Source organism: Dipteris shenzhenensis, chromosome 11, assembly GCF_047967505.1.
Source record: "Dipteris shenzhenensis isolate YYH24624 ecotype China chromosome 11, Dip_SZ_1.0, whole genome shotgun sequence".
Classification (NCBI taxonomy): domain Eukaryota; kingdom Viridiplantae; phylum Streptophyta; class Polypodiopsida; order Gleicheniales; family Dipteridaceae; genus Dipteris; species Dipteris shenzhenensis.
Window position 1 is genome coordinate 54,069,486 of NC_141606.1, and position 9,471 is coordinate 54,078,956.

Below are 9,471 nucleotides of genomic sequence, written 5' to 3' on the forward strand. Positions count from 1 at the left end.
GGCTCCACTTTGCATGCAAGTCTGTTTCAACTAGGTTGAGATGCATGCAAAGTATTGTCACCATCAGATATGCTTTGCATGGTTGATAGAGCATTAAATACCATTTTTACCTTAGTGTCATGCACATCCGTAAAAAAACACGTTGCTAGGTGTGTTATCCGATCAAGTACTAATGCGATGGGAATGCCACTTTGCATGTAAGTCAATTCCACCTAGTTGAAGGTGTCTGCAAAGTATTGTGCCCATCGGATATGTTTGCATTGTCAATCAAGGATAAAACACCGCTTTTGCCTTAGTGTCATATGCACAATCATATAAAAACACGGCCCTAGGTGTGTTATTCAAACAAGTACTTATCCAATGGGGGCTCCACTTTGCACGCAAGTCCGTTTCAACTATGTTGAGATGTGTGCAAAGTATTATCACCATCGGATATGCTTTGAATGGTCGATCATGCATTATACAGCGTTTTTTCCCTAGTGATATGCACATCAGCAAAAAAACTCGCCCTTAGGTGTGTTATCTGACCAAGTACTTATCGGATGGGTGTGCCTCTTTGAGAACATTTCAATATCACCTAGGTTGAGGTGTAGGAAAATTGTTGTGCCCATCGGATATCCTTTGCATGGTTGATCGAGCATTAAATGCTATTTTTGCTCTAGTGTCATGCACATCCGTTAAAAAACACGCTGCTAGGTATGTTATCCGATCAAGCACTTATGGGATGGGAGTGCCACTTTGCATGTAAGTCAATTCCACCTAGTTGAAGGTGTGTGCAAAGTATTGTGCCCATCGGATATGCTTTGCATTGTCGATCAAGCATAAAACACCGTTTTTGCCTTAGTGTCATGCACAACCATGAAAAAACACGGTCCTAGGTGTGTTAATCAAACAAGTACTTATCGAATGGGGGCTCCACTTTGCACGCAAGTCCGTTTCAACTAGGTTGAGATGCATGCAAAGTATTGTCACCATCGGATATGATCTGCATGGTCGATTACACATTATACAATGTTTTTCCAGTAGTGATATGCACATTGGCAAAAAAACATGCCCTTAGGTATGTTATCTGACCAAGTACTTATCGGATGGGTGTGCCTCTTTGAGAAAATTTCAATACCACCTAGGTTAAGGCATAGGAAAAGTATTGTGCCCATGGGATATGCTTTGCATGGTTGATCGAGCATTAAATACCATTTTTGCCTTAGTGTCATGCACATCCGTAAAAAAACACGCCGCTAGGTGTGTTATCCGATCAAGTACTTATGTGATGGGAATGCCACTTTGCATGTAATTCAATTCCACCTAGTTGAACATGTGTGCAAAGTATTGTGCCCATCGGATATGCTTTGCATTGTGGATCAAGCATGGATATGCTTTGCATTGTGGATCAAGCATAAAACACCGTTTTTGCCTTAGTGTAATGCACAACCATAAAGAAACACGGTCCTAGGTGTGTTATTCAAACAAGTACTTATCAGATGGGGGCTCCACTTTGCACGCAAGTATCTTTCAACTAGATTGAGGTGCGTGCAGAGTATTGTGACCATCGAATATGCTTTGCATGGACGATCACGCATTATACATCATTTTTCCCCTAGTGATATGCACATCCAAAAAAAACACGCCTCTAGGTGTGTTATTTGACCAAGTGCTTATCAGATGGGTGTGCCTCTTTGAGAATATTTCAATACCACCTAGGTTGAGGCATAGGAAAAGTGTTGTGCCCATCGGATATCCTTTGCATGGTCGATCGAGCATTAAATACTATATTTGCTCTAGTGTCATGCACATCCGTAAAAAAACACGCTGCTAGGTATGTTATATGATCAAGCACTTATGGGATGGGCATGCCACGTTGCATGTAAGTCAATTCCACCTAGTTGAAGGTGTGTGCAAAGTATTGTGCCCATCGGATATGCTTTGCATTGTCGATCAAGCATAAAACACTATTTTTGGCTTAGTGTCATGCACAACCATGAAAAAACACAGTCCTAAGTGTGTTAATCAAACCAATACTTATCGGATGGGGGCTCCACTAAGCATGCAAGTCCGTTTCAACTAGGTTGAGATGCGTACAAAGTATTGTCACCATTGGATATGCGCTTCATGGTCGATTACGCATTATACAATGTTTTTTCGGTAGTGATATGCACATCGGTAAATAAACACGCCCTTAGGTATGTTATCTGACCAAGTACTTATTGAATGGGTGTGCCTCTTTGAGAACATTTCAATACCACCTAGGTTAAGGTGTACAAAAAGTATTTCACCCATCGGATCCGGTAGTGATATGCACATCGGCAAAAAAACATGCCCTTAGGTATGTTATCTGACCAAGTACTTATCGAATGGGTGTGCCTCTTTGAGAACATTTCAATACCACCTATAATAAGGTGTAGGAAAAGTATTGTGCCCATTGTATATGCTTTTCATGGTCGATCGAGCATTAAATACCATTTTTGCCTTAGTGTCATGCACATCCGTAAAAAAACACGCTGCTAGGTGTGTTATCCGATCAAGTATTTATGCGATGGGAATGCCACTTTGCATGCAAGTAAATTCCACCTAGTTGAAGGTGTGTGCAAATTATTGTGCCCATCGGATATGCTTTGCATTGTGGATCAAGCATAAAACACCGTTTTTGCCTTAGTGTCATGCACAACCATATAAAAACACAGCCCTAGGTGTGTTATTCAATTAAGTACTTATCCGATGGTGGATCCACTTTGCACACAAGTCTGTTTCAACTATGTGGAGGTGCATGCAAAGTATTGTCATCATCAGATATGCTTTGCATGGTCGATCACGCATTATACCGTTTCTTCCCTAGTGGTATGCACATCCGTAAAAAAACACGCCCCTAGGTGTGTTATCTCACCAAGTACTTATCGGATGGGTGTGCCTCTTTGAGAACACTTCAATACCACCTAGGTTGAGGCATAGGAAAGTTTTGTGCCCATCGGATATCCTTTGCATGGTCGTTCGAGCATTAAATACTATTTTTGCTCGTGTCATGCACATCCGTAAAAAAACACGCTGCTAGGTATGTTATCTGATCAAGCACTTATGGGATGGGCATGCCACTTTGCATGTAATTCAATTCCACCTAGTTAAAGGTGTGTGCGAAGTATTGTGCCCATCGAATATGCTTTGCATTGTCGATCAAGCATAAAACACCGTTTTTGCCTTAGTGTCATGCACAACCATGAAAAAACACGGTCCTAAGTGTGTTAATCAAACAAGTACTTATCGGATGGGGGCTCCACTTTGCACGCAAGTCCGTTTAAACTAGGTTGACATGCATGCAAAGTATTGTCACCATCGTATATGCTCTTCATGGTCGATTACGCATTATACAACGTTTTTCCCGTAGTGATATTCACATCCGCAAAAAAACACACCCTTAGGTATGCTATCTGACCAAGTACTTATCGGATGGGTGTGCCTCTTTGAGAACATTTCAATACCACCTAGGTTAAGGTGTAGGAAAAGTATTGTGCCCATGGAATATGCTTTGCATGGTCGATCGAGCATTAAATACCATTTTTGCCTTAGTGTCATGCACATCCGTAAAAAAACATGCTGCTAGGTGTGTTATCCGATCAAGTACTTATGCGATGGGAATGCCACTTTACATGTAAGTCAACTCCACCTAGTTAAAGGTGTTGCAAAGGATTGTGCCCATTGGATATGCTTTGCATTGTGGATCAAGCATAAAACACCGTTTTTACCTTAGTGTCATGCACAACCATATAAAAACACAGCCCTAGGTGTGTTATTCAAACAAGTACTTATCGGATGGGGGCTCCACATTGCACGCAAGTCCGTTTCAATTGCGTTGAGGTGTGTGCAAAGTATTGTCACCATAGGATATGCTTTGCATGGTCGATCATGCATTATACACTGTTTTTCCCTAGTGATATGCACATCCGCAAAAAAACACGCCCTTAAGTGTGTTATTTGATGAAGTACTTATCCGATGGGTGTGCCTCTCTGAGAACATTTCAATACCACCTAGGTTGAGGTGTAGGAAAAGTGTTGTGTCCATCGGATATGCTTTGCATGGTCGATCGAGCATTAAATACTATTTTTGCTCTAGTGTCATGCACATCCATTAAAAAACACGCTGCTAGGTATGTTATCCGAAAAGCACTTATGGGATGGGCGTGCCACTTTGCAACTAAGTCAATTACACCTATTTGAAGGTGTGTGCAAAGTATTGTGCCCATCGGATATGCTTTGCATTGTCGATCAAGCATAAAACACCGTTTTTGCCTTAGTGTCATGCACAACCATGAAAAAACACGGTCCTAGGTGTGTTAATCAAACAAGTACTTATCGGATGGGGGCTCCACTTTGTATGCAAGTCCTTTTCAACTATATTGAGGTGCTTGCAAAGTATTGTCACCATCAGATATGCTTTGCATGGCCGATCACGCATTATACACCGTCTTTCCTCTAGTAATATGCACATCCGCAAAAAAACACGCCCTTAGGTGTGTTATCTGACCAAGTACTTATCGGATGGGTGTGTCTCTTTGAGAAAATTTCAATACTACCTAGGTTGAGGCGTAGGAGAAGTGTTTTGCCCATCGGATATCCTTTGCATGGTCGATCGAGCATTAAATACTATTTTTGCTCTAGCATCATGCACATCCGAAAAAAACACATTGCTAGGTATCTTATCTGATCAAGCACTTATGGGACGGGTGTGCCACTTTGCATGTAAGTCAATTCCACCTAGTTGAAGGTGTGTGCAAAGTATTGTGCCCATCGAATATGCTTTGCATTGTCGATCAAGCATAAAACACCGTTTTTGCCTTAGTGTCATGTACAACCATAAAAAAACACGGTCCTAGGTGTGTTAATCAAACAAGTACTTATCGAATGGGGGCTCCACTTTGCACACAAGTCCCTTTCAACTAGGTTGAGATGCATGCAAAGTATTGTCACCATCGGATATGCTCTGCATGGTCGATTACGCATTATACAACATTTTTCCGATAGTGATATGCACATCCACAAAAAAACACGTCCTTAGTATGTTATCCGACCAAGTACTTATCGGATGGGTGTGTCTCTTTGAGAACATTTCAATACCACCTAGGTTAAGGCATAGGAAAAGTATTGTGCCCATCGGATATGCTTTGCATGGTCCATCGAGCATTAAATACCATTTTTGCCTTAGTGTCATGCACATTCGTAAAAAAACACGCTGCTAGGTGTGTTATCCGATCAAGTACTTGTGCGATGGGATGCCACTTTGCATGTAATTCAATTCCACCTAGTTGAAGGTGTGTGAAAAGTATTGTGCCCATCGAATATGCGTTGCATTGTGGATCAAGCATAAAACACCGTTTTTGCCTTAGTGTCATGCACAACCATATAAAAACACGGTCCTAGGTGTGTTATTCAAATAGGTACTTATCGGATGGGGGCTCCAATTTGCACGCAAGTCCGTTTGAACTAGGTTGAGGTGCATGCAAAGTATTTCCACCATCAGATATGCTTTGCATGGCCGATCACGCATTATACACCATTTTTCCCTAGTGATATGCACATCTGCAAAAAAATACGCCCTTAGGTGTGTTATCCAACCAAGTACTTATCAGATGGGTATGCCTCTTTGAGAACATTTCAATACCACCTAGATTGAGGCATAGGAAAATTGTTGTCCCCATCGGATATGCTTTGCAGTGTCAATCGAGCATTAAATACCATTTTTGCCTTAGTGTCATGCACATCCGTAAAAAATGACGCTGCTAGGTATGTTATCCAATCAAGCACTTATGGGATGGGCGTGCCACTTTGCATGTAAGTCAATTCCACCTAGTTGAAGGTGTGTGCAAAGTATTGTGCCCATTGAATATGCTTTGCATTGTCGATCAAGCATAAAATACCGTTTTTGCCTTAGTGTCATGCACAACCATGAAAAAACATGGTCCTAGGTGTGTTAATCAAACACTTGAGTACTTATCGGATGGGGGCTCCAGTTTGCACGCAAGTCTGTTTCAGCTAGGTTGAGATGCATGCAAAGTATTGTCACCATCGGATATGCTCTGCATGGTCGATTACGCATTATACAACGTTTTTCCCTTAGTGATATGCACATCGGCAAAAAAGCACACCCTTAGGTATGTTATTTGATCAAGTACTTATCAGATGGTTGTGCCTCTTTGAGATTATTTCAATACCACCTAGGTTAAGGCATAGGAAAAGTATTGTGCCCATGGGATATGCTTTGCCTGGTCGATCGAGCATTAAATACCATTTTTGCCTTAGTGTCATGCACATCCGTAAAAAAACACGCTGCTAGGTGTGTTATCCGATCAAGCACTTATGAGATGGGAATGCCACTTTGCATGTAAGTCAATTCCACCTAGTTAAAGGTGTGTGCAAGGTATTGTGCCCATCGGATATGCTTTGCATTGTCGATCAGGCATAAAAATCCCTTTTTGCCTTTGTGTCATGCACAACCATATAAAAACACGGCCTAGGAGTGTTATTCAAACAAGTACTTATTGGATGGGGGCTCCACTTTGCATGCAAGTCCCTTTCAACTATGTTGAGGTGCGTCCAAAGTATTGTCACCATTGGATATGCTTTGCATGGTCAATCACGCATTATACACCGTTTTTTCCCTAGTGATATGCACATCCGCAAAAAAACACGCCCTTAGGTGTGTTATCTGACCAAGTACTTATCGGATGGGTGCGCCTCTTTGAGAACATTTCAATACCACCTAAGTTGAGGCGTAGGAAAAGTGTTGTGCCCATCGGATATCCTTTGCATGGTCGATCGAGCAATAAATACTATTTTTGCTCTAGTGTCATGCACATCCGTAAAAAAACATGCTGCTAGGTGTGTTATCCGATCAAGCACTTATGGGATGGGAGTGCCACTTTGCATGTAAGTAAATTCCACCTAGTTGAGAAGCGTGCAAAGTATTGTGCCCATCGGATATGCTTTGCATTGTCGATCAAGCATAAAACACCGTTTTCGCCTTAGTGTCATGCACAACCATGAAAAAGCACGGTCCTAGGTGTGTTAATCAAAGAAGTACTTATCGGATGGGGGCTCCACTTTGCACACAAGTCCATTTCAACTAGGTTGAGATGCATACGAAGTGTTGTTACCATCGTATATGCTCTGCATGGTCGATTACACATTATACAACGTTTTTTTGGTAGTGATATGCACATCGGCAAAAAAACATGCCCTTAGGTATGTTATCTGACCAAGTACTTATCGGATGGGTGTGTGGCTTTGAGAACATTTCAATACCACCTAGTTAAGGCTTAGGAAAAGTATTGTGCCCATGGGAGAAATGTAGATGCGACAATATTAGAAAATTCTTGGTATGTGTATATGTCTGTGTGTGTGGCAAACAATTTTGATACAACAAAGTAAACACCTAGTGCACAAATTATGCACTTCATACCTTGAGTATTGTGTCAAAATAAAGGCTGAAATAAGCTTGCTGATGAGGATAAATATGCCCTTGAATAAAAGCACAGTTGTTGTATGACCACAATAGGATCGCTTTGACACCTGTGATTTTGCCCACATGTAAGTTTGCAAATAGTATAAAAAATCATATAATAATATATTAATAGTTTGCAAATGTGTATAGCAAGTGAGTAATGGGAAGTGGAAGTAGGAGTGAGGAGGGAGGAGTGGAATGGGAGAGGGAAGTAATAGGGGTGTATGATAATAAGTATAAAAAATAGTATAATAATATATTAATAGTTTTCAAATGGCAAGTGAGTAATGGGAAGTGGAAGTGACAGTGGGGAGGGAAGAATGGAATGGGAGAGGGGGAGGTAATAGAGGAGTAGGATAATAAGGGAGTGAAATGAGTGAGGGGAGTTAATAGGGGTTGAAAAAGAGGAGGGTGAGATGGGGAAATATGGGATTTTGGGAAATGGGACGTGGTGGAAATGTGGGATGGGAGTGGTGGCAATGGGGGAGGAAGAAGAAATGGATGGGGGGAGGGCCAATGGAAGATTGGGATGAGGGATGGGGGTCCAATGGGAGAGGGGGAGTAATGGGAGCCAATGGGAGAGAGGAGAAATGAAAAGCCAATAGGAGAGAGGGGAGGAATGGAAAACCAATAGGAGAGGAGGAGGAAAACCTAAATTTTCTTATATATAGTCTTCCTTCTTCATTCATTCTCCCCTCATTTCATTCATTGAAGCAAGAAAGCAAGGACGAGCAAGAAGGCAAGGAAGGAAGAGCAAGAAAGCAAGAAAGAGCAAACTTACAAACTTTCCAGGTACTTGCAAATTTTTTTGATTAATTCTTTATCTAGATTTTTTTTTAAAAATTTGAAGAGAGAGAAAGAAAGAAAGAGAGAGAGGAACTAGAGAGAGAGAGAAAGTTTAGAGAGAAGGAGAGAAGCCTTAGAGGCCGCGGCCTCCAGGAGGAAGAGGGAAGTGGAGGGGGATGAGAGGGAGGAGCCAAGGAGGGAGGGAGGAGCCCTGGGGGGGGGTCGAGTGAAGGAGGGGATGGAGGGGTGGGGGGGGTTGAGGGAGGGAGGGGATGGAGGGGGGGGGTTCGGGAGGGGAGGGAGGGGGGGGGGTCAAAGGAGGGAGGGGATGGAGGGGGGGGGGCAGGGAAGGAGGGGATGGAGGGGGGGGAGGGGAGGGAGGAGCGGGGGCGGGGTCGAGGGAGGGAAGGGGGGGGTTCCTAGCGGCCACGACGGCCAAGACCCCTGGGAGGGGAAGGAGGGGATGGAGGGGGGGGGAGAGGATGGAGGGGTGGGGGGCGGGGTCGAGGGAGGGAGGGGGCGGGGGAGGGGAAGGAGGGGATGGAGGGGGGGGGAGGGGAGGGAGGGGCAAGGGACGGGGTCGAGGGAGGGAGGGGGCGGGGGGGGTTCCGGCGGCCATCAGAACCCCAGGGAGGGGAAGGAGGGGATGGAGGGGAGGGAGGGGAGGGAGGGGCAGGGGGCACGATCGAGGGAGAGAGGGGGGGTCTGGCGACCGCGGCTGCCAAGACCCAAGGGAGGGGAAGGAGGGGATGGAGGGGGGAAGGGGAGGGAGGGGTGGGGGCCGGGGTTGAGGGAGGGAGGGGGCGGGGGGGTTCTGGCAGCCGTGGCCACCAGGACCCCAGGGAGGGGGTGGGGTCGAGGGAGGGAGGGGGGGTTCTGGCGACCATGGCCGTCAGGACCCCAGGGAGGGGATGGAGGGGGGGGGAGGGAGGGAGGGGTAGGGGGTAGGGTCGAGGGAGGGAGGGGGCGGGGGGGTTCTGGCGGCTACGGCTGCCAGGACCCCAGGGAGGGGGCAGGGTCGAGGGAGGGAGGGGGGGGTTCTGGCGGCTGTGACCGCCAGGACCCCAGGGAGGGGAAGGAGGGGATGGAGGGGGGGGAGGGGAGGGAGGGGCAGGAGGGGAGGGAGGGGATGGAGGGGGGGAGGGGAGGGAGGGGCGGGAGGGGAGGGAGGGGATGGAGGGGATGGAGGGGGGTGAGGG